Genomic DNA, 23,602 nt, shown 5'->3' with positions numbered 1-23,602 from the left:
CTAAGAACCACCCTAGTGCAATCTCCATCTTAATAGGTATTACGAAATGTTAAGTCCTTTCCTGGTTGATTTATGAAAAACCTTCATTATTTACTCTTTTTTTTTTTAATAGAAAATATAAATGGTAAAATGTAAATGGAGAAATGGCGATGGTTAATTAACTTTTATCTCCCTGAAGAAACGTGAACAGAATTAAAGAAACGAAATTGACAACATTCACAATAAATGTTGACCTTAATATTCACTGACCTTAAATTAAACAACAATAATTAATAATAATAATATCCCTGATTCCTCCTGGCATGGTCTGGTTTTGAACCCCTCGTCGATGAGAGAGTATAGAAATATTTATTATTTTTTTCCTCAGCATTAAGGTTGAGATTCTTTATAGAATAAATAAAGATTTGTTAAAAAATAAAAATAAATAAATAAAAATTAAATAAATAAATAGATAGAAAATAAGAAAAAACAACTTTTTTGTATTTTTGCATATTTAATTTGCATTATTTTTATTACTTTTGTATAAATTTTGTATATTTGTATTTTCACTTAACATTGTTGTTACGCCAAACTCTTTTGTAAGGGGCTAGACCGAATGCATATAAATAAAATAAATAAAAACAAAATAATAATAATAATAAGTAATATTTTCAGAAAAACGTTTTCAGACTCGAAGAACCTTTCTGGTAAACACTCCATTTCCAAATTCGGCATGATTGCCAAACCTTCTCTTACCTTATACCTTAGCGTAGTTAATATCACAGCTCAAAATCCGATAATTTAATCTTTGAAAAAAGATTTCAAATCAGAATCCCGTCAGAATTAAAGAATATGGCTATAATAGCAGAAAATCATGGATATTAACTGATTCTCTGTGGATTAAAAGAAAGTGAGTAACCATATAAGAATATTATGCAGATGAAATTTTTTTTCGGCTTAAACTCAAATGAGCTTAGTTACTCGTGAAGTCCTTACTAAGCAACTCATCGAGAGAGTGTGTAACATCTCAATATCCTAGCGGTTAGCACCTAAAAATTTGAACTCCAAACGCCAAGCCGTTGATCTGATTAATCGCGAGTTTAAGGTATCCACAAGGAATTGTTATAAAGAGCCTCAAGGCTGAAGGTTTATTGATATTTTTTTTTTTTTAGTAAAGTGTACCTTTTCGAGTAGGAGCCAAGTGATATAGTCTGGTTGTTTCCTTTCTAATCAGTACATCTAAAAAAAATAAATAAAAAATATCCTTTATAATCCTTGTCTAGTCCCAGGTGCCAAACCTAATTAAATGCTTGTGAGATAACCAGGAACACTCTCGGCTCTATTCCGCACAAGATTGGTTATAATGGCCACAAATCTGTAAGCCAGGTAAATGGTTGAGTGATAAGTTGGGAAACCAAATCAGTGGGCAGAAATCATATTGAAGGGAGCTAATAGGTTTCTTAGGAAAATAGGAGTTTTTCAAACATTTTACCTTCTGCCGAAAGTGGATTAATAGGGCAATAAAAGGAGGGAGAATAAGGTTGTTAGGTTTGAGAATCATTTGGGTAGAAAAGAATTCACAAAATTTAGGGAAGTGGGTAATTCTAAGGGCAGTATTTTATCAGGATGTTAGGAAAACCTTTGCCTTGGTTAAGGAGCTGGAGGAGGAGAGGTCATATCCAGGACTTGTTTTACCGGAAGAATTTTGGTTTAATTGTCGAACTTCTTTTGTAAAGAATGCTTAGGGTTGTCAAACAAATAATATAAAATTACTTCTGAAATCAATAAAATGGAACGATTCTTTCAAAGAAATTCATTAAGAGATTCATTCCTTAAAATAATTTTCTATTATTTTCTTTGGTTTATTGAAGCCAATTCAGTATTTTATTAAAAAAACCATAAACCAATATCATTCTCCCCAAACCTTAAGGTTTAAAACAAATTAGAAGGCTCCTCCCGTCAGATGGTAGTGTGTGTGTGTTATTATAACATAGAAAACTCTATCTTTAGTCAATGAAAAAATGTCCATGAATTGTAATGCAATCGAATAAATCCACTCAGAATTTATTTCCATTTAGATTATTAATATTTCGAATAAGATTGTCCGTATTAGGGCTTCTTGTGGTTAATAAATTAAAGTTTTGTCGGCTTGTCTGAGATAAAACGATCCTAAAAATGCTTCTTTCTGTAACGGAATATGACTGTCCAAATTAGATTATGCATGCGATATATGTGGGGATGCAAGTCAAACGTCACCATCAACTTTGTAGAGAATCCATTTTAAAACTATTCACAACTTATTAGGAGCCATAAAATCCACAGCTACATTCTCTTATTAGCGACAAAAGTTATGCTACTAAATTTGAGACACATTTTTTTTAATGGAAAGATTCTGAAGTAAATGTTGAACTAGTGGTAAACAGGCTACTCAGAATAGCAAGGTTAGCAGAAATGCCATCAAATCATAGACTATAGTAGAAATAGTAAAAGCCAATAATGTACTAAAAAGTCAAAAATACCAATAATGTTTTGCGCCATGGCAGAATTATAAACTAGTTCGTCTTAACTAAGATTCCATGGTGGTTTTTGCGTGAAGATATAGTCTATGCGGTGTCCCCACAGTTAACCTAGTTACGACTTTTACAGCGAGGTCAGGGTGGTATAGGTTTTAACTGGGAGTATTGCAAAATAAAAGTACTTTCTGTATTGGGATTCAAGGCAGATGTAGCAACAATCTGGAAAGCCGTTATCATTGCGGAGAATGTCTACGAGGCTGTTACCAATTTAAGTGATTTTTAGTCATTTAAAAGGTGCAAAGTAATTGGCCATCGAGGGACACAACAGACACACTATGAAGGACTTAGTAATTTGTCCAAGCAAAGTAGATTGCGGTATACAGCTGGTTTAAAATCACATTAGAATCGTAGATTTGATGGACAGTAGATTGGAGAAGCAGAAGAAGCTGAAGATCATCAAAAGATTAATAAAGTTTATAATTTAGGGCTGGATTTTATTTACTGATAAATTGATAGATATTTCTGTATTTGATGTAATTTACAGGGGTTCTGACATGTACAATAATTTTAAGTAACCACTGTTATAAAGTAATAAAATAAATTAAACCATATTTAACATTTCTTTGTAACCAAAAAATAATAATAATAATCATACTGATGTAAATTAAACATTTTAGCTGCAATAAATTCCATTTCTTTATTCATTTCTCACAAATGATCTTAGTTTTAAAGGTTCTATTACATAATAGTAGAACTTATTTTGGCGATCATATGTGTTTACTTTTAGAATATTTATTAGTTGGGACTCTTTTTGAAGAAACTTTCCCAGGTAATGTCTTCTCAGCGGTGAATACAGCGGACATATAAAGAGAAAGTGCTCCAGGGTTTCATTTCTATTTAAATTGCACATTGTGCAGATTGAGTTGGTGTCTATGTGTTGTAATAACAATTTCTAGACCTGATTCTCAATGCCTTGCAACTTGACACTCGAATCTGGCTGACCACCCTGAGTTTGTCTAAAGCGCAAGTATAATAAATATAATCCTCATTTAAACCCAATAAACTGATATCTCTATACAAGCGACTATAGCCAGAATGAACAGCCCTATCGACATCGAGCGAAAGAACATGGTTAGTCCTCTTTTCAATCAAATCTGGTACCCTCTGATTTATGCACCTCTCATTATCGCTAAGAACGAAGTCAGATTCGCCAATAACAGCAGAAATATTGATAATTGTAGACATTAGAAGCCAACCCTAGTTAGAAATGTCAGTAAGTTTGTTTTTCCAGCCCAGAATAAAAGAATGGTTAATATGCAAAAACCAACAATAAATAAATCTAGTTAGAAATTAAATATGTATTAATAAATTAAATATTCATTTTTTATTCAGGACAAGCAAAAGGGCTTGAGGTAAGCGATATTTGATAGAAATTACCTTTAGCAATACTGTAGAGTATTGTTTGTTTTGGAAACTGTTTATTAATCCTAAAAGAAGAAAGAATATGGTCAATTTCAGTCATAATTTAGTATTTTTTGTCAACCTTTCGTCCTAAGGACGTTTCATCTTCAGGGCTGTGGAATATATTTGACAGCAACAGAATATAATGATAGTACATTATAATGTGTTCCACAGCTCTGAAGATGACCCTTCGTCGAAAACTTGACAAAAAATTGAAAAATAATGACTGAAATAGGCACAATTCTTTCTTTATTGAATATTCATTTAATTAAAAAAAATAAAAAAAGTTACAAAACAAATTCTCATTATTTCAAACTCATCTAAAGTCTTTTATCACGCCATATCAAAGCGCTATGAGCTGTCTTCAGGAGGGTAACAGAGGTGATCAAGGTATTTTCAAATATAATTGAATATTCTAGCGCACTTTGTAGAGACTATTAACGTTGTTTACAACTAGAAGCTACCGTAATCTCAGCCTTAAATGCATTTTTAATGACGCTCTAATAGTAAAACCACGTTCCTGCTTTCACCTTCCACAGTGAAAAAAGATATTTTTAATTTAATTAGTTAAAAATTCATTTATTAGTTTCTACAATAAATAAAATAATTAAAAAATCCGTCGTCTACAACAATAGTCATATTTAACGAATTTCTGTCAGCACATTGTTGGATACTTCAATTTAGAAGTAGACTGAATTTTCAATAAACTTCTTTTTGTGAAGAATATTTTGTTCCAAAACAAGTTTTAAAAGAATTAAATTAGATCATTTTTCAATAGGTGTGCTGTTGAGATTTGTTACTGGTTTCCGTTGTTCTCAAAAGTTAATAGTAATTGAATGCGTTAAAATTAAAATTCTCATTATTTCATACTCTTTTTTTTACGAGTAAATACAAAAAATACTTTTTTAAACTTTAACAAAAAATAAAATAAAAAGTTTATACTTTCCGTTGATTAAAAGAAGACAAATGAGATAAATACGTATCATGTGTATTTTGTTGCTGAAAGGCAAATAAAGTCTAATTAGTCAACGTGAGTAAATGCCCAGGCTATTTTAGTAGTTATTGAATTAAAACTGTTTACACCTGTCTCATGTAGCAGGTTATAACACTTTTAGGCAAATGATTTCAGCGAAAATAGTCGTCTGCCAAATATATATATTTTTTTTTTTGAAGCATTGCTTAAAGCATACGAGGTGTGGCTATTAAATAACGAGACTATTGCTGTAAAACATTTTATTTTATATTTAAACATATTTAGTTATTATCACCTTCAATATACACCACTCCCCTAACCCTACAACGCTCCATGCGAATTTACCATTGTTCGAAACAGTGCTGGAAGTCTTTTTCTGTGAGCTCCTGTATGACGCGTGCCGCTTTTTCTTTCACAGCATCCACGGACTTAAATCGTGTTCTTTTTAATGCAGATTTGACTTTGGGGAACAGATGAAAGTCACATATGGTCAGGTAAGGCGAATAAGGCGGATGGCCTAAAACTGGGATGTTGTACTTGGCTAGAAACGTCTTGCGACAGACAATGCAGTGTGAGCCGGCGAGTTGTCTTGATGAAGAGAACCCATGAATTGTTCTTCCATAAATCGGGTCGTTTTTTCCTTACTCTTTCACGGAGTTGAGCAAGCAGCTCACGGTAGTAATTTTGATTAATTATAATCGATATTTTCATCCGTTTTGGACGTGGAAGGGCGACCCGGGTGGTCATCATCTCCGACGTCTTCTCGGCCATCTTGGAAACGCTTGAAACACTCAAAAACTCTCGCACGTGATAAACATTCATCACCATAAACTTCTTTTAATAAAAGATAAGTTTCAGTAGCGGTTTTACTAAGTTTCTTGTGAAATTTCACGACAATTCGTTGCTCTACTCCATGTGTAGCATCATGTTTTCGGCAAAACGAAACTAACCTCTAACACAAACGACGGTTCCGGTCAGACTGATTTCTCTATAAACACGTGAGACGCTGCAATCGAAAGAGAAGGTTTTACGCTGCACAGCTGTCGGTCTTAAGATTTTGCACATGCATAGTTCTTCTAACATATAGCAGCATCAGTCTCGTTATTTAATAGCCTAATATTTCCATACTTTTAAATATCTCGTATGGAAGATTAACGAATCAAGTATAAAAGTATAATACTGTGGTCAATGCCATTTTAAATGTTTTTATTGTGGAGCATTTCTGTTGTAATAAGTAAAAAAGAATAATATTAATAATCGCAATAGAAGTGTAGAATTCTTCGCTACTGCTCGAAGCAGATCTTTGAATGCGGAGAATATTCAACTTTTGTCACCGTTATTCGGCAGATAAGATCTGATATGTTCCGTATAAAAGTAGTCCATAAGCTATGCGGATAGTCGCCTACCTAAGTGAACGATCATCCGCGGGGTTGAATATTAACCCAACAACTACTTACCAGCAGACTACTCTTAAAAACTAAATCCCAGTCAAACTAACTTACTAAATACAGATACAATAATATCTTTTGAAGAAAACAAACACACCTGAATGTTGCTCTGTTCTCTAGAAAAGTCTTTTTGGCGATTATTATGCTTCAAGAGTAAAATCCCAATTTTAGTTTCAAAATATTTTTGAAGAATACTTACGTCACTTATTACTATTCCACTTAACAAGTGAAGGCAATAAATTTTATTCTATATTTTCAGAATACTTTGTAAAACTGGGTACAAATATACGTGCAAATTGAAGATGTACCCCAGTAAAATATTTATATCTAATATATTGCTAGTCAAATAATAAAGGAAGTTGGTAGGAATATTGAATCAGCCACTATGGTTCGGAGTAATCTGAAGTAGAGGATCGTTTTTGCTACCGTACAGAACAATCTGATTTATATCCAAATCTTAATTGAAATTCTTCTACAGACACTCCCAATGATTTTTCTCTTTCTCTCACACACAATTTCTTTCTCTTTCTTTCACTACGATTCTGGTTCAACTGCCACCATTGCAACCCTTATCATTCCCTTAACTTCTTCTTTTCCATTTCTCCATCTTTTAAAAAGTAATCCATGAAAATAAAGTATGAAAAAAACCTACTTTCTAAAAAAAGAAGCTCGTTGCAAATACTTCTGACAAATTGGGACATATCTTCTAAAGAAAGACAAAAAATACTCTTAAAAACTAAATCCCAGTCAAACTAACTTACTAAATACAGATACAATAACCTCTTTTGAAGAAAACAAACACGCCTGAATTTTGTCCTGTTCTATAGAAAAGTCTGTAAGCCAATTCAAATTATTTTATTCGTGCGTGAAAGAGTTTCAATGTTATTTCATTTGCCAGCCTGAACACCATGATCTAAGCGACGATCATAAGCATAATGTGAAGAGCATAAAGCATGACCTGGTTTATGTAAACGGTGGTGAAAACAATGCCAACATCGGTGTTGATAACGGCTTTAAGTTTGGGAAGACGTTTCGCTCTCTGTTGTTGGTGAGGCAATCAACGGCCAGCTTAGAATGAGATACAGAGGACAGTGATCTCGTATATACGGAGAAGCTCATATTATTATCAACTATAATTTGAGGCATAAGAATCTACATTATAAAAATGTTGCAATGAGTAAAAAATTAACCGTTTGGAAGGTGACTTCAAAACTTCCAGTGAAGGAAAGTAAATCAATTCTGCTATTTTTCTCTGAATCAGATAGAATGAAGTTTGGCCTTGGTTTCAGGGAGATCTGTTGCTTTTAGAGGTGTCAACACTGTCTTATGGTTGAACCATAGAAATAACTGAATACTGGTGAATGCTAGAAAAAGGATGGGAAACTCAGACTGCGCCCAAGACTTTTGCAAGGAAGTTTGGCGCTCCAAATTAGTTAATATAAAAGAAGATTCAAAACTGGTTCAGAGAAGTAATTTAAAACACTTCTGGATAACTGCGAATGTTGAAGAACTGGCTAGAAGAATTCTTGGACAATTTGCAGAACATACTCGTAGATATGGTGGCCTGACCGGATGTCTGCTTCGAAAGAAGGGCCCTTAGGGCTTTTTTGGGATATAGACTTGTGAATAGGGATTTAGAGGATCAAAGCTACTAAGATCCCAATAGTAATCAAAATAATTAACAGTTGAAACAAAGCTTGAAACATCCCTTCCTGTGAATCAATTTAAATCAGAGAATTCAGCAAGTTATTCTCATCCGCCAGATCCGAATCTTCATTCCTTAAGCGCTATCTCTGTACATGTTGCACAATTCTCAGTTCGTTCCTTGAAACTTCTTCTAACAGGACAAACTTCTCGGTGCTTCTGAGCACGGTGCTCGACAGTCAAAAATTGTAAATAATCTAGAAATATCCAGGAAGTGTTTTTCATGTAAAGAAAAAAAGTAACAATAAAAAATATAACATGTTTACATTAGACATCAAAACAGATCTCTAGAACGAATGAATTTAATACTTTTAATAGTTTATTGTCTCTTTCCTGGTCCTGAAACAGACTATAAATAAAAGTCTGACCTTGTTAATTTACTCAATTGAGGTGTAATCCTCTTCAATATGCCAAAAATCTCTTTAAAATAAATTGCGTTTACCGCCATTTTCGTCAAAGTTGTGCTGGATTGAACGGCCAAACAATCTTGGCTCAGAGGAATTTAAGTTTTTAAAAATAAGTAGTATTAATTCATATTTAGAAAAAAAAATAATAATAAATGTTTTGTTCAAATGAAAACTTAGCAAACCAGACCTAAATAATGAAACTGAAGTTATGGCTTTTACTGACGGTGTTGCTGTTTCAATGCTTTCTATTCTACAAGAATCACAAGTCAACTCGCCATACGATTTAAACTTAAATTGTGTGGACAGTATGAGATACTAAATAAAGAAACATCTATTATTGCATTGCTCCAGTAGCATTATAGGAGATATCTAAAGTAGATTTTATTTATTCTTTTGGTTATTTATTTTTTATGAATATCTTTAACAATGTTATTTAATCATAAAGTAAATCCACAATGCCTGGAAGTATACTCTTATATAATTTTGTTTGTTCCTACTTCTTCTTTTTCTAGAGAAGTAGGCAATGGAAAAAGAGCAGTAGGAGGTAGTGCCGAGCAACGGTTTAAAGGGACGAGAGCTGCTGCTCGAGTAGAGGAAACATTGGCTGTGTTCAACACAAACTTCTTGAAGTGAAGAGCAAAGTTTTGTTAGTGTATGCAGACTTAAACTGAATCTACTGTAAACCCTACTGCTGTGATAACCTCCTCACCCCAGTCTATCCTCATGCTACTTTGAATTCCTACTTTATAAATATATATATCATAACTGTTCTCTTTTCTACAAAGATCTTACATTGCGATAAATTGATTTATTTAGAAAACTTATTACTCCAACATACAAGATTATTTCTACTTTTCCATTTAATAATACTTATATTAATATTAATAATAATAATAATATAAGTCGAAAATAAGAAAGGCAAATGTGACTTAGACTGCGATTATATGTCTCTCAATAAAATTATCGAGCATTAAATAGAGGACCGCCAAAAGCGTGAAGTTGAATGAAGGCCAAGGGACTGCATTTAATGTACTTTTCCCAGCTGAGAGATATTGTTGCGGATAAAGACATGTCCATGGAATATAATCTCTACTCCGAGACGGAGAGATTTGTCCTGGCCATTCAGGTAATAGATACGAAAGCCTATAGACGGCAAGTGCTGAAGGAACTGCAAGTGCAGGTTAGTCTCGCATGGATTACCGAAGCCTTCATAAAAAGGAAGTGTTAAGTGGGTAATGCTTACCCACACTTTAGCTGATCCCTTAAGGAAGGAAATTGATCCTAAAATGTAAAAAAATAAATATCCTGCAAAGAGTCAACAATTACGGATCAAAAGATTGGTCCTATTAATTTGATTATTGACTCCACTAAAAGATCTCCAACAGCTGTTGAATTTGCTGCATAAATGACGCAAATTGTTGACAACACGATAAAATAAAGAAGAATTTAAGAGTCAAGACGTAACATACGCAGGATACAGCTGCCGCAACAATTGAATTTCTAACAACAGACTGAAGCCATGCTCCATTAAGGAAAGGACTACTGTGGCTCTGCAAGTATCCTGAAGGGGGCACAAAAAAGTACTCCCTTTGTTTAACAAATCCTAATCAATGACGAAAGTACGCATAAATTAAATTACCAGCCTTTGCTTAGAGAATTCTAAATTTATAATAATACTGAAAGTGAACTCAGTCCTGGTTCAATTTTTGGAGAAAGTTATGGCTTGATGGCGAACGAGCATAGTAGCAGAATATGGTAAAGTTAGGCTATCAATCCGATTTCAAAGTGGGAATTATCAAGAGGATTCATTGAACCCCATTCTGTTTTGCTTAGCAATGTACTATGGAAAAGCGAGGCCAGCATGGATTCTTAATGAAGGCGCCACATCTAGTAGTATTCTGTCAGTATGTAAAACTATACTCTTCGACTCCTAAAAACCGGCAAGAATTGATTCGATTGGTGCAGGTCTTCACCACTGATATTTAGATGGTTACTGAGCTGGACAATTGCAGGACATTTAACATTCAAGAAAGGAAAGAGAAGTATTTCTAACGGTAGAATGATACATTGAACGTATAAACCAGAGCAAAAGCTAAAATTATTTTGGGATTCAGCAAGTTAGAGCCTTAGCCATGAGGAGATTAAGAGAAATCTAGCAGGACTCCCTCAATTGCTGAAATCTGAGCAACATTCAAGCCACATATTAACGATTCCTATTTTGACATATTCCTTTGGTATAATAACATGGTCCAACTCGGAGTATTTTACGGGTACATATGACAAAGCACTGTAAACATCACTTGCATGAGAGCAGTTTTAGACTATAATAACAAATCACATAATATAATCATGTTTCGGTAAAATAACGTTTTAGTTAAATTTTTATTATTTTGCTTCTAAACAATAAAAAAGCTTCAAAACTTTTAAATATTTTAGATAAATTATAAATTCGTTCTCTTTTCACTTTGTTTCTACATTACGAGTTATATTTTCATTTATTGTTTTCATGCTTAACAATTGAAAAATGACATTGCTGCACCTTATTGGTCCTACTCCAAGGAGCTTAAAATAAAATTATTTATTTTTAATTGCCTATTACAATTATTTTTATTTAAGAGTTCAATAAATTTATACCAAAATTTTATAAATATAAAAGTCAGGGGTTGTTGTTCGCCACCTGATCTACTGAAAATTTAACTTCAACTTGGCCTAATTACTAAGTAAAACTAATTAAGTTACTAATGAATCTAAACTAATTTGCAAGCATGAGAACATTTTCCTCTAGTATAATATATTTGAAGCAGAAAGCTAAATAGCATTGATTTCATTAGGTAATTGGGAATGTTTCTAATAAATATGAACACATCTTTACTGTTTAGTTGAAGCAATAGTAATGTCGAATCAGTTCAAATAAGTTCTGTAGCCTAAAACTTAGCTCTTAAAATAATTGATTAATTAACAGTGATATAAAGAAACCTTATGAGAAGATGTGGTTATTAAGGTTTCTTTGAGGGTATTCCAATTTAATAATAAAGTTTGTTGTAGTGGCCAACTAAAACTACAATCATTGCTGACCACCAGATTAACTCATATAATAAGGTAACAAAAATTATGAAAACTAATGTGAGCTTAATGTAATCAACGAATATACGTACAGCATAGCGCGTAATAGTTTTCTTTCCTGCAAGAATCACTTGCCGTTCTAGTCTCACGAACATTTAGAATGATTATCCTAAAAAAAAATTATTGAGGTGCCGTCAATGAATATTGTAAACAATAATCATTTTTTACACCGGCGTTTCGGTAAATTTACAGGTAAGATGATATAGCTCAATATTAATCTCCACAAATTTTATAATACCCTGAAGGAGGTAATAAATTGCCAAATTTTAGAAATGCATTCAGTAAAAATTATAACTTTCTTTTTTTTATTTCGAATAAAGTTTAAATTATATCTATGTATTCAGGGTGATCCATTTAAAACGCACCAATCGCTAATAACTTTTTAGGAAAGCGGAATTTCAAAAAAACCCACGAAGTAAACTATATGTTTTTTTTTATTTAGTTTCCATATTTTTCACCCCCGATGCTGTATCTTCATTTTTGGCGGAGTTATGGCTAAAAACCTGATTGGGGTTTCATAAGAACCACTGGTTTTGACAATGATTATGAAAACTACATTAAAAACTGTGAAAAAAGGCGTTGACCCAGTTTTGATATCCCTAATATTTGTTGAGATATTTAAGATCAAAGTTACAATTTTATCTATTCGTGAACGGTTTTCAGTATTAATTTTCCACCAGAAATACACGTTTTGGGAGGTCGCTTGACTGCAAAAAATGTTATTTGTGACGCAAAGAACAAAAGTAATAATAATTGAAGATTTTAAAACATGTAGTGTCATGTAATGGTTTTGGGTTTTGGGTATCTTGCCTGGATGTTGGTCTAGTAGTCAAGAGCATGGCTTTGTAAGTGGGAGATCCCCAGTTCGAATCCCACGTATGCAGTCATTCTTATTACTTAAAAAACCATAATACTTTTTTTAAATGAAATGTAGTCATAAGCGGGATTCGAATTGGGGATCTCCCACTTACAAAGCCACGCTCTTGACCACTAGACCAACACCCGCCTATCCCTAGCAAGATATTCTTACCGTAATCATAGGTCAAGAAGTCTTGCATATTGGGTACATTAAAATGATGTGATGATTGCTTTTATTTGATGATAAAACAAATTTATCCTGATTTACCCACGACTATTACATTACACTACATGTTTTAAAATCTTCAATTATTATTACTTTTGTTCTTTGCGTCACAAATAACATTTTTTGCAGTCAGAGGACCTCCCAAAACGTATATTTCTGGTGGAAAATTAATACTGAAAACCGTTCACGAATAGAAATTTTTTTAACTTTGATCTCGACTAATATTAGGGATATCGAAACGGGATTAACGTCATTTTTCACAGTGTTTAATGTAGTTTTCATAATCATTGTCAAAACCAGTGGTCCTTATGAAACCCCAATCAGGTTTTTAGCCATAACTCCGCCAAAAATGAAGATACAGCATCGGGGTTGGAAAATATGGAAACTAAACCCAAGAAACATATAGTTTACTTCGTGGGTTTTTTCGAAATTCCGCTTTCCTAAAAAGTTATTAGCGATTGGTGCGTTTTAAATGGATCACCCTGTATGTTAAAATTATTATTAATTTACACAGTGTATTATGGTTAAGTAAAATACTTTTAAACTTATTGTTAGTGTACCGCGACAAAAAAAAAAGGTAGAGAAAGGTTTAGATGGTTTTAGAATGGACCAATTTTCAGTTTCGTAGCACAATGTCGTCAGGTTTTGTTACAATTGATTTTACGAAGCGAATTAGTGGAATTTATTTGAAATGCTTATTTAATTGGTGATTATTCAAATAAAATGAACTTTATTTTTTATTTAATACAATTATATTTTTCACAAAATCTAAGGAAGAAAGGCAACACGTATATCTAGACTATACTAAACAAAACAAAAACAAAAAAAAGATTAATAAATGAATATTGATATGATTATTTAAATTAGGCTAAAAAAAGAGTCCAGACAGCACTTGCTTTACTACTATTTTTAGTAACCTTTTAGGAAAAATATCTGTGCAATGTACCTAAAATAGTAACGTTCCATTCTAAGTGATATGATACACTTTACGTCATTTCCATTTTTACTGAAAATCTGACCTCTTGGGTAGATAAATGTCACAGATATAGTGGACCACATAAATTATACTTCATAAGTAATCGCTTAATTGACTGCACGACGCATCATTATATTCATAAACTCTGCTATTCACTTCACTGAAAAAAAGCAATCACTGCTAAAGCACACTATCGAAATAGAACAGAATTTCACCAAGGAGGTACTAAAAATGAAAATTCATTCATCTAATTATAACTGGATAAACCTGTAACCCAAATTCGCACTTAGAGTGCCATCAAATTTTTGACTACACTCAAATGTTTAACAAAATATTAAATATTCAATAATGTTTATGCTTGCAGTGATGGTAGAGCCAGTCAGTTCTCTAATTTGGTAATTTTAATGAAGAGTCAAATTAACTTTTACATAAATTTCAACGTAAAATTGTTTCAAACAAAAATGATAGAACTATAAAGAGTAGTAAAAACCACGGTATGTTTTTTATTTTTTTCAAATAATCGAAGCAAATTAATCAGTTTGGGTAAAGAATTCGACTTTATGTATGTTTCCGTTTCACAATAAACTTGCTTACTAGTACAATGAAGATACTACAATGAAGAGGATAAAACTAGCACTGCAGACCTAACGTCATTTTCAATCGAGGTGAATTTAAGAAATCTTTTAGATAAGTGGTGACTACAGTCAAATGATTTATTTTAAGTTATTTCTCTTGGCCTGGAAATTCAGCAATGTTTTAATTCTCTCAATATCATGTAAGGGGCAGAATGGTACACGAAATGGAATTTAGAGGGAAGACTACGTATCCTCGTTTGCAAAACACCCACTTTCAAAATGAACTGTCCTTGGGAAATGTTGTAAACAAAAGAGCTAAAGATTTATGTTTGCTACGAACTTTAATGCAAATATTTAGAGTTCTGTTCCAAGAAAATTGTAAAAAACTGAAAGCTCTACTCTCTAATAATAATATTTCTGGTTGCTAATTTTAAGCAATGTTTCGCTGGGTAATTAGGTAGGTGTTCCATAGGATTTTATTGTTACGCTATTCACGAAAATATACGTTTCCGTTAATCAGACTATTTTATAATACATTTTAAAGAAAAGTCACCTTGAAAATTTAAAGATTTCTAATTCTTTTAGTGCCTAATAGAAGAGAGGAGAAGTAATAAGAAAACCACAAATGTAACAAACTTAGCTTTGAGGCTGTAAAATACAGCATCAAAACAAAAAAAAACTAAATCGATTATTGGAAAAGTATCCTTTAATTAATAGAAAAATTAAAACAATAATCCTGTAAAATATATTAATGAAAGAAACTTACCGAATTAAAAGGAAATCTTCAAGGAATCTGGTACACACAAATGAGAGATAAAACACCAAGTAACACTGCATTTTTTAGTTACGAACACCTGCAATAGAAAATTAATAATTAATAGACTGAAAATCCAAGATGAACTGGGTTTCCACGAGGTGATCCGGGATTTTAGTCCCAGAAAATTTCCATAGAACCCAGTTTTAGCTTACCGTCCATTAATTGGGCAGTGCAGCCTGTAACGGAAGAACACTGCTTGAAGGTTCGCAATGTAATAAAAGAAAGGCTCCAGAATGGTCAAATGAACTCAGTTGTTATATTAATTTGGTTTCTTTTTCAAAAATTAAAGGTCGACCAAATGAGTGTCTCTCAGATTTATTATTTATTTTATTTTTATTTTTTGTGAATATTATGATTTTTTTTTGTGTTATTAAAGTAGAGTACTTGTAATAGAATACATTCTTTCATGCTATGAACGTATTATGTTAGTTAAAAGGATTGATGACGTGTCTTTCCGTGACCCAAGATTATTAATATTTTAATATAAGTAAAATTCTACGTAATAAACTCAAGAACCTTTGGGCGACCTTTGATTTAGAGAGAGTTTAAGAGTTCTCGCTATAGTTTTTAGGAGTTCTAGTTTGCTCTTAGCATTTCCTACAACTTTTGCACTGTTTCCCCTCAAGAAAAAGAAATGAAAGACTGTTTGTTTTTTTGACGTCCACCTCATATTTCAAAACAAATCAACAGAACTCGGGTGATAAATTCTTTCATCGGTTCAGCCCAGATTTTCTATCTGGTTTCCTGCTGCAGCTACTTGACCATCAAAGTGCAGCTAGATTATTTTTGCGTGAAATCTTTTTACATTGTTTAAATTTAAACTCTAAAATGGGATCAACTCTTACAGTAAACAGCAACAATGATATCATTTAAGCGTTTAATTTATGAATAAATATACAATGATTATTTTCTCCCACTCTTTTAAGAATCGGTTCATGGTTAAAGCGGTTGTCTTCCAGTTATGGCCAGTATCTATCGGAGCTTGTATATGAGAGAGAAATACTTTGTAAGGGATACCACGCTGCGAGACGAGATGTCAGGCATTTAGATTGACCTGGCCTTTAATGAAATGGTTGATAGTGACTATAAGTGTGATAACTTACAAGTCTAGAACAGCACAATGCTGTCAAGACTAATAGAACACCAGCTGAGAAGAGATAATTCAGTGACACAGCTTCAGTAACGAGAGGATCCAGCTTGTTAGGGTGGGAAGTATTGTGTTTGCAGCTATATATAGCTATATATCCCTGAAGGAAGGGATATCAAACTGGTCAGTAGGCGTGGCTAATGAAAACTGCTATCCAGCACAACAAACACCTGAGACCTCTCTAAAACGTCAACATATCTATTTGTACTTCCATCACTGTTGTAACAAATAGATTTCAATTTTCAATTTACACTAATTAAATTGGCAACAATATTGAGCGTTTACTTTATACTTTCACTTCTATAAATATTGAAAGTAAAAATAAACACGAGTTTACTAGCTATTTACGCGATGCACCTTATAAAACTTGCTTGAGCTTTTTTTATGCAAATCATAGATGCTACACAATGAGCAATTAAGCAAAAGTGTCCGCTCAAATATAAGAAAGAATCGTAGGCTATCATCACAAGTTCCTGAAAATAAAGTCACGTTTAGCATTTAAAATCAGTGCGATACAGTCCATGGAAGGTTGTTTTACCATCATTATGGTGCAGACGCTTTAAGCAACCTTTCAGAATGTGGTGGAGGTGTTCGGAGCTGCAGACACTTAAAAGCTATCTAAAATCCATCGAAACATCCATGAGCAGTTTCTCTACAATGGCAGAATAGTAGAGTCAGCACTTATTGCTATCTTGTAGTTCTATTGGCTTCTTCTGGTAAAATTGCGAAGAACCCTTTGTGAACAGAGCAAATATGGCTCTATATAGTATTTTTACATTTTTGTTTCTAATTTTTTTAAACTTTTTTGACAGTAGTCATATTGATTTAATAGTAAAGTAATCGCCTATTTTTTCAGGCAGGGCTTAACGTCCTACTACCAATTAGGTGTAGAGGCGACTAGCAAACATACTTTACTGTAAATTTCTTTTATTAACCATTAAATAAAATCCAAGGCCTAAGACCGGGAATCGAACCCAGTACCACAATACATATTAGCTTCGCAGGTCTCGTCTCTAACCGCTCAGCTACCGTGGCTGATCGTACTGAATCTTATTCGGAGCATTTTTACTATAAAGGGGTGTTACATGCTACAACTCTAAACTAAGGTCTTTCAGTCTCGTCGTTCACGTTCGCTAGCTGTTCCTTCAAAATCCTAACTACTTCTGTTTACTAAAATTAGATAAAATTTTAAATTAAAAAAACTATTTATGTTTTTTGGTAAGGATTTTTTAGTGCAACTACCAAATTAGGCATCTTGGACGGAGGCGATTAGCAAACGCACTTTACAATGATTTCTTTTATTAACCTTTAAATAAAATTCAAGGCCTAGGTCGGGTATCGAATTCAGAACAAGCCAATTAACACTTTTATAAGAAAGACAAATAAATTTGGAAACAGCAAATCACAATTTTAGATTAAGAAGAAGAATAAGCCCAACGGAAGTAGTCCAAGTAATGAAATAATTTTGAATTTATTAATCAGTTTGCTAAAACAAATTAAAACAGTATAGTATCTTCAAAATTTGACTTAGTTTCAGAATCACAAATAAAACTTTTAACAAACGGGAGTGAGCGAATTTGTTAAAAAAGGAACATTTTTACATTTTAGACAAAATAATTATCATTCAGGCCACAGATTGGAAAGTTTACTGCAATAATTCGACTCAGTAACTAAATTGCACTATTTGTGTTTTAGTGTTTTGGTTTTACTAGATTCAGTACATAAATGGTAGGGTAGGTCTTAGGTTTGTTAGTTACATTATGGGGTGGTATATTGTCATTAAAGCAAGCCACACTCATGCCACAACCACTTTAGCCACCCTACCTACGGCCAATGCAACTACCACACCTCTCCTTCATTCAATAAAACAAATTAATATGTGACCTGTTTACATTAAACCTGGTAAATACCCACCAATCGGTGTTCGTTATAAACAAATTTAGATATATTATTCTGTCTGTTTTTTACCAAGCTGGGAATCTAAAAACAGCTACTCTTTCTCAAAAGTAGTCCTTAAGGTAAATATGCTATTCAAAATATGAAGTCTTCAGTTCATAACCGTCTTTACCCTTTTTCTTTATTGACAACATTGTCAAAACAGAACAATATATTGCTGAGGTATGTTTCTTAAGCAGAGATCAGCAGCACATTACTGGGACGTAAACATTTTATTAGGTACCTACGCAAATAGGTATTATTATTTATTCGATGCAAATAAACGATGGAAGAATATGGACAAACAGAGAAGTGCAAGATGCAATCGTTTGTGATATTGCTGCATAACTGATGCGATCTATCCCCTGTCTTAATGGGAATTACAATCATGAATTAACTTCGATTGAAGATGTTAGAATAAATAAGGTGTTAAGAAACCTATAACAACAATAGAAACATAGAACTTATAAACAATTCTTGCTTATATATTCATCTATGCAGGTGATATGATACTATCTGCCTATTTGGCGTAAAATACTCCAAAAGCTATTGATGAAAACAGAAAGAATCAGAGAGGAAAAGAATGATGGATAAGCGTCAACAAAAGTAAAATCTTCCAAATGGGCACGAAATACACGGAATTCCAATGACTTGCAACCGTGTAGCGATGGAAATAACGAAGGGATACTATCTAGGAACAATTTTAAGCAGAAGTGACTTGAGATCGGTAGGTATTTAACAGTAAAGGGGAATTATCACCTCCCAAGTGCCATCGTAAGGAAAAGTGAGGTAGGGAAGGAGGTAACATGTAACTCGTACCTCCCCCGTCCTTTCATAAGAAAATGTTAGCATGGATATTTGGTTGACAAACTCGTAGTACTTAGCAAATACTGTACTATGTTGCAACTGAAGAGTGAATATCAAAAAAATTAAGTTTAAGAGATTTTTCAGAGCTTTAAGTTTACGAACTGCTTTTAGTTCGATAGTTGTAGATAGATTAGTTAGATAGTTGTAGATAGGAGCCTCGGGAAAATAATAATTGTCTGGTTGACTTAAGCTGTTTAATGAAAACAAAACAAAAAATACTATAAAGGGAAGACTGAGATCAAAAGATATAAAAGGCCTTTTACAATAGATAATATGGCAGTAATTAAACAGCATGCATTTATGATCATAGAAGCACTTAATTCATTGCTTATCGATTAATTAAGTCCTTCAGCATTAATAAATTATTTTAACGATAATCTGCTCTTTGGAAATACTCCACACATAACTAATGCATATAATGTTTAACTGCATTATCCACTTCTGTTATATATAATTAACAATCTTCAGTTTAGTTAGCATATTACTTCCATTATTAGTTCAATCTATTCAATTATTATATAGACACGTTAATTAAGTATCTATCAAGAATAACGTCCCAAACGTTCTTTACTATTTTAACTTAACAGCTTGAAAGGAAATGATTCTATCCATAAATTGATCCATATTACTGTTTTAGAGAATATTATAGCTTTAAGAGTACATTAAAAAAAATGTTTGTAGCGAAAGAATTATTCGTAGTATGCACATTAAGCCGAATGGTTCCAAATCTTATCACTAAACTACTATGAGAAGGAGTAAATTAAAAGCTTTTATTAAAAGTATTGTCCAGTTTTTTTGACATTTAAGTTCTTAAAAACTTTCAGATTTTTTGAATAGTTTTTTCTATAAATATTTAAACGTGATACGTGGCAAGTTACTGCGATGAGAGGCTCGTTTCTTTTTAACGTTGATACTTTCAAAAATATAAGTAAAAAGAAAGTACCAAAGCTTGAGAACTTATTTCTAGTAGCTAGTTGAGTTCAAAATACGAGTAGATCAATCCTCTAGCTCCTGAGGGCAAGTATCTAAGTTAGCTACAGATCGAAAGTAATTTAAATTCAAATAATCTCCTGTACCCATTCACTATTGCGGGCAAATTTCCAATCTATAGTGGGATGTATGCACAAAATTCACATTTTTCAAGTTTTATTATTTTTACTGTTCTTTGAATTTTTTTATTGAAACATAGCTGAGAATGATATTATTTAAAAACTAAACCTTCGATGAATGTTCTTTAAACATTGTCCCATTTCTGATTAATCTTCACTTGTTATATTTTTCACTTAATCAATATAACAGTGGCCATTCCAGCACTTAAGAAATTATTGTAAAAAGACATGTTCTGCGTGCGAACAATCAGGAAAATTTGTGAAATTATAGAATTAACGAACTGCTCAACGTTAGTTTTAAATATAATAAGTAATAAAAGTAGATACTGAGGCCTAAGCTGTGAAGTATGTGAAAGTACTCGTCATTGCGAATTAGGAGCTTCTCAATTCAAACAAACTGTCACCTTCATAATAGTTTAAGCACGTGTTTAGAAACTATACTCCGAAAGCAATTTAAAAATCTACTGATTTCATGAATCAAATTGTGATATGGTTGTAAAATGGATTTACTGGCACTATCCAGATTGCAGAAGCCAGAGACTAATTCGAAGATAAATAGCTAAATAGCTCTAACAGTTTGTAGAAAAGTAAAGTAAAATGATGTTTGTAACAATTAGGAAATTATGCAATGAGCATTGTCCCAGTGGGTAAAACCATTGGTTCTAACCCACTGCTGTATACAGCTGTAAAATATTTAAGCAATTTTAACTCAGAAATATCCGGCTTTAGAGACCCGAAAAAAAGTATCTAAACTTTCAAAAGATAATGCACAATCATTATTACGAATTCGTCTCGCAGAAAATTCAATAACTTAACGGAATAAATTGTTGCCAGAATTCTTCCTGCAGGCCCGATGGCACCATCAGGTTATCATCATTTGTTCCGATCGATAGCTCATTTCCTTTGGCAGCAATTTGAAGGAAGCCGCGGTTGCAGTTTAAAGATTTATTTGTTACTTAACCCAAGGAATTTTATCAGCATTGCAACAAACAGTTCGTCAAAACCACTGTAGAACAAGCAGAGTTATTGTTAAAACGTTAACCTACTGTTTTTATAAAACTAAAAAAATTAAACGACAGACCGACATTTGTTTGCGAAGCATTAGCTGACGACGTTATGAAAGAGCTGCTGCTAGAATTCTTCAAGAATTTAGGCATAACTAGTGCACTAAAGATCATGTCTCCATTTTGATGTCATGAATATTGTAGCAGTGATTATCAAAGTGGAAACTGGAAGTGATTGCCTGGGCTCAAGATGAAGATGACTGGATAGATTAGTGTGAAAAGTGAGGAAGCAGGTTGGATTCTGCAAAAAAAGATATGTTGAGGTCTCCACGGAGGGTAAACATTGGAAACGGAAAAAGAAGCGCTGGCAATTCGTCTAAAAATTTGTATTTGAAGGACAAAAATGAAGTATTAGATTATTTTTCAGCATTGTTTGCGTGGAACTAAAGAAAATTTCTGGTAATTAATCGTAGAATTTGGTAATTCAATTGAAAACAAAAACATTCCCAAGTAATTCTTCATTAATTCCCCAAAATTGTGACCGTAATATAAAATATAACAGTTTCTTGACAAAACTTTTTAATTACTGCTACCAAGTAAAAGTAATTACATTTTCAATTCTAAATACATTTAATACAAATTTAAGTAGTGATTGACATTCTTAATGCTCAGAGAGTCTGATTTAATTTTACTAAACTAAACAATAAGTTAAATTTATAAACTTTTGTAATTATTACTAAAAATTTTCATTTAATTTCTGTTGCTGAAAGAGAAATTATGATTTGTACCAGAAGTTGTAATTATTAAAGTTTTTACCATCTTACAATCACAGAAAATAGAAGTGGATTAAACAGTTGCAAAAGTCTGTACGTTAGTTATAGCACAATCTCATAGATGTCGCTAATTTTCGTACCATCATAAGTATTAAAAACCACGTTTTAAGGCTGTGTTTGCTAGTCGCCTCTGTCCACGGCAACTGATTTGTAGGTGAACATAAAGCTAGCCTATTTGTTTTATTAATTTCTTTATTCTAAAAAGTCCTGAGCTTTTTTCAGTGCACTACCGGCCATCGAACTCTGGTTCTAGACGACATTGTCCATCATCACACGGTGAGCTGTAAGAAGTTTAAAGAAAAAGGAAGAAGGAGAACGAAGAAAAAATTTAAGGACCTCCAGTTGGTTTCGAGCCTAAATCTCCGCGCGTTGGAATCCAAAATACGCTAATCTCTGGATTGATTTCTTCTCTAAAACATTACAGTAATTTATTTTTTAAGGGTAACTGCCGATTACCTTTAAAACAACCGCCGTGGTTTAGAAATGGAGAAAAACCTCTTAATTGATTACTTTTCTTTGGACCCATAAGATGCCATTAGAAACATATAAAGAAAATTTTATTAAGAAATGATAATATAAAACTTTTAAAAAACAAACTTTTAAGTATTACTAAAAAGAAAAGAAAAGATAAAAACAAGTTTATTCTTAATGGTTCTTGAAATACAAAAATTTCAATACTTTTTGTGTATTACTGCACAATTTCCTTTCTTAATATGTTGGGTTTGTTATTTGGTATAAGCGTGAACAAGAGCAGCGTTGTATATACATTCTGGCATGTGTATTAGGCGTACACGATATAAACATTCTTAACAAATGAAACTGAACCGAGTGTGCAGCGTGACACGGTTCTATAGGACGTAACAAGTGCTCAGTTTACCTCAGCTCTGTGAGCAACACTGGGGGCCATTGAAAGCCACCAAATTCCGCACAGACAAACCACACTACTATATATGTAAATGGAAAATTCCCAGACACTATTTACATTCTTCTAGCCATGCAAAGATTAATTTTTAATTTTTCCTTTTTTTTCTGTTTATGTGAAAAAGAATCGTATAAAATATATTTAAAAAAAAAAATTATTTAATATGCAACAAAAAATGAGAGCGTCAAAATTTCTTAAGCGCTGATTTGAAAAATTGAAATTGATTTTCAAATTTTATCCAAATAAATACTTGGTGTAGTTGTCACGAAAGTGGATTTCAGAGAGGAAGATCCACAGTTCGAATCTCTTGTTTGCTTCTTTTTATTTGGCAGAAAATTAAGTTAATATTAAAGTATGCGCTACCGTCCCAGTTCCTATCGGTAGTTGATGTTAAGCCCCTTCTGGAAAAGTAAGCCATTACTTTACTTACTATTTACAAATGCACTATCAAAAAGTGTTTCAGGCTATCTGCTTACAAACACTATCCAAAACAATAACAATAAAACAATTTGTCGTGGGGTAAAGAAAAAAATAATTAAATAACCTTAACGTGAAATAAACCTTACTTTATAGGCGCCACGGTAGCCGAGCGGTTAGAGGCGAGACCTGCAAAGCTAATATGCATTGTGGTACTGGGTTCAATTCCCGGTCTTTAGGCCTTGGATTTTATTTAATGGTTAATAAATGAAATACTGTAAAGTATGTTTGCTGCTAGTCGCCTC

The 23,602-nt window shown here is 32.8% G+C and overlaps 1 protein-coding gene across 5 annotated transcripts in view; it reads right to left on the bottom strand.

Moving 5' to 3' along the window:
• LOC141456154 (lachesin-like) overlaps nt 1-23,602 on the bottom strand; it is a 413,770-nt gene that overhangs the window by 191,992 nt on the left and 198,176 nt on the right. For all 5 annotated transcript variants that reach the window (XM_074131863.1, XM_074131864.1, XM_074131859.1 and 2 more), the window contains one exon: nt 15,013-15,100. The gene's annotated coding sequence lies outside the window, so the exon portion shown is untranslated. The remainder of the gene's footprint in view (nt 1-15,012; nt 15,101-23,602) is intronic.

The sequence above is a fragment of the Rhodnius prolixus genome, unplaced genomic scaffold, assembly GCF_049639745.1.
Source record: "Rhodnius prolixus isolate KJV_2025 unplaced genomic scaffold, Rpr scaffold_4, whole genome shotgun sequence".
Classification (NCBI taxonomy): Eukaryota; Metazoa; Arthropoda; class Insecta; order Hemiptera; family Reduviidae; genus Rhodnius; species Rhodnius prolixus.
The sequence above is the reverse complement of the archived record's forward strand: the minus strand, read 5'-3'. Positions and strand labels throughout refer to the sequence as shown.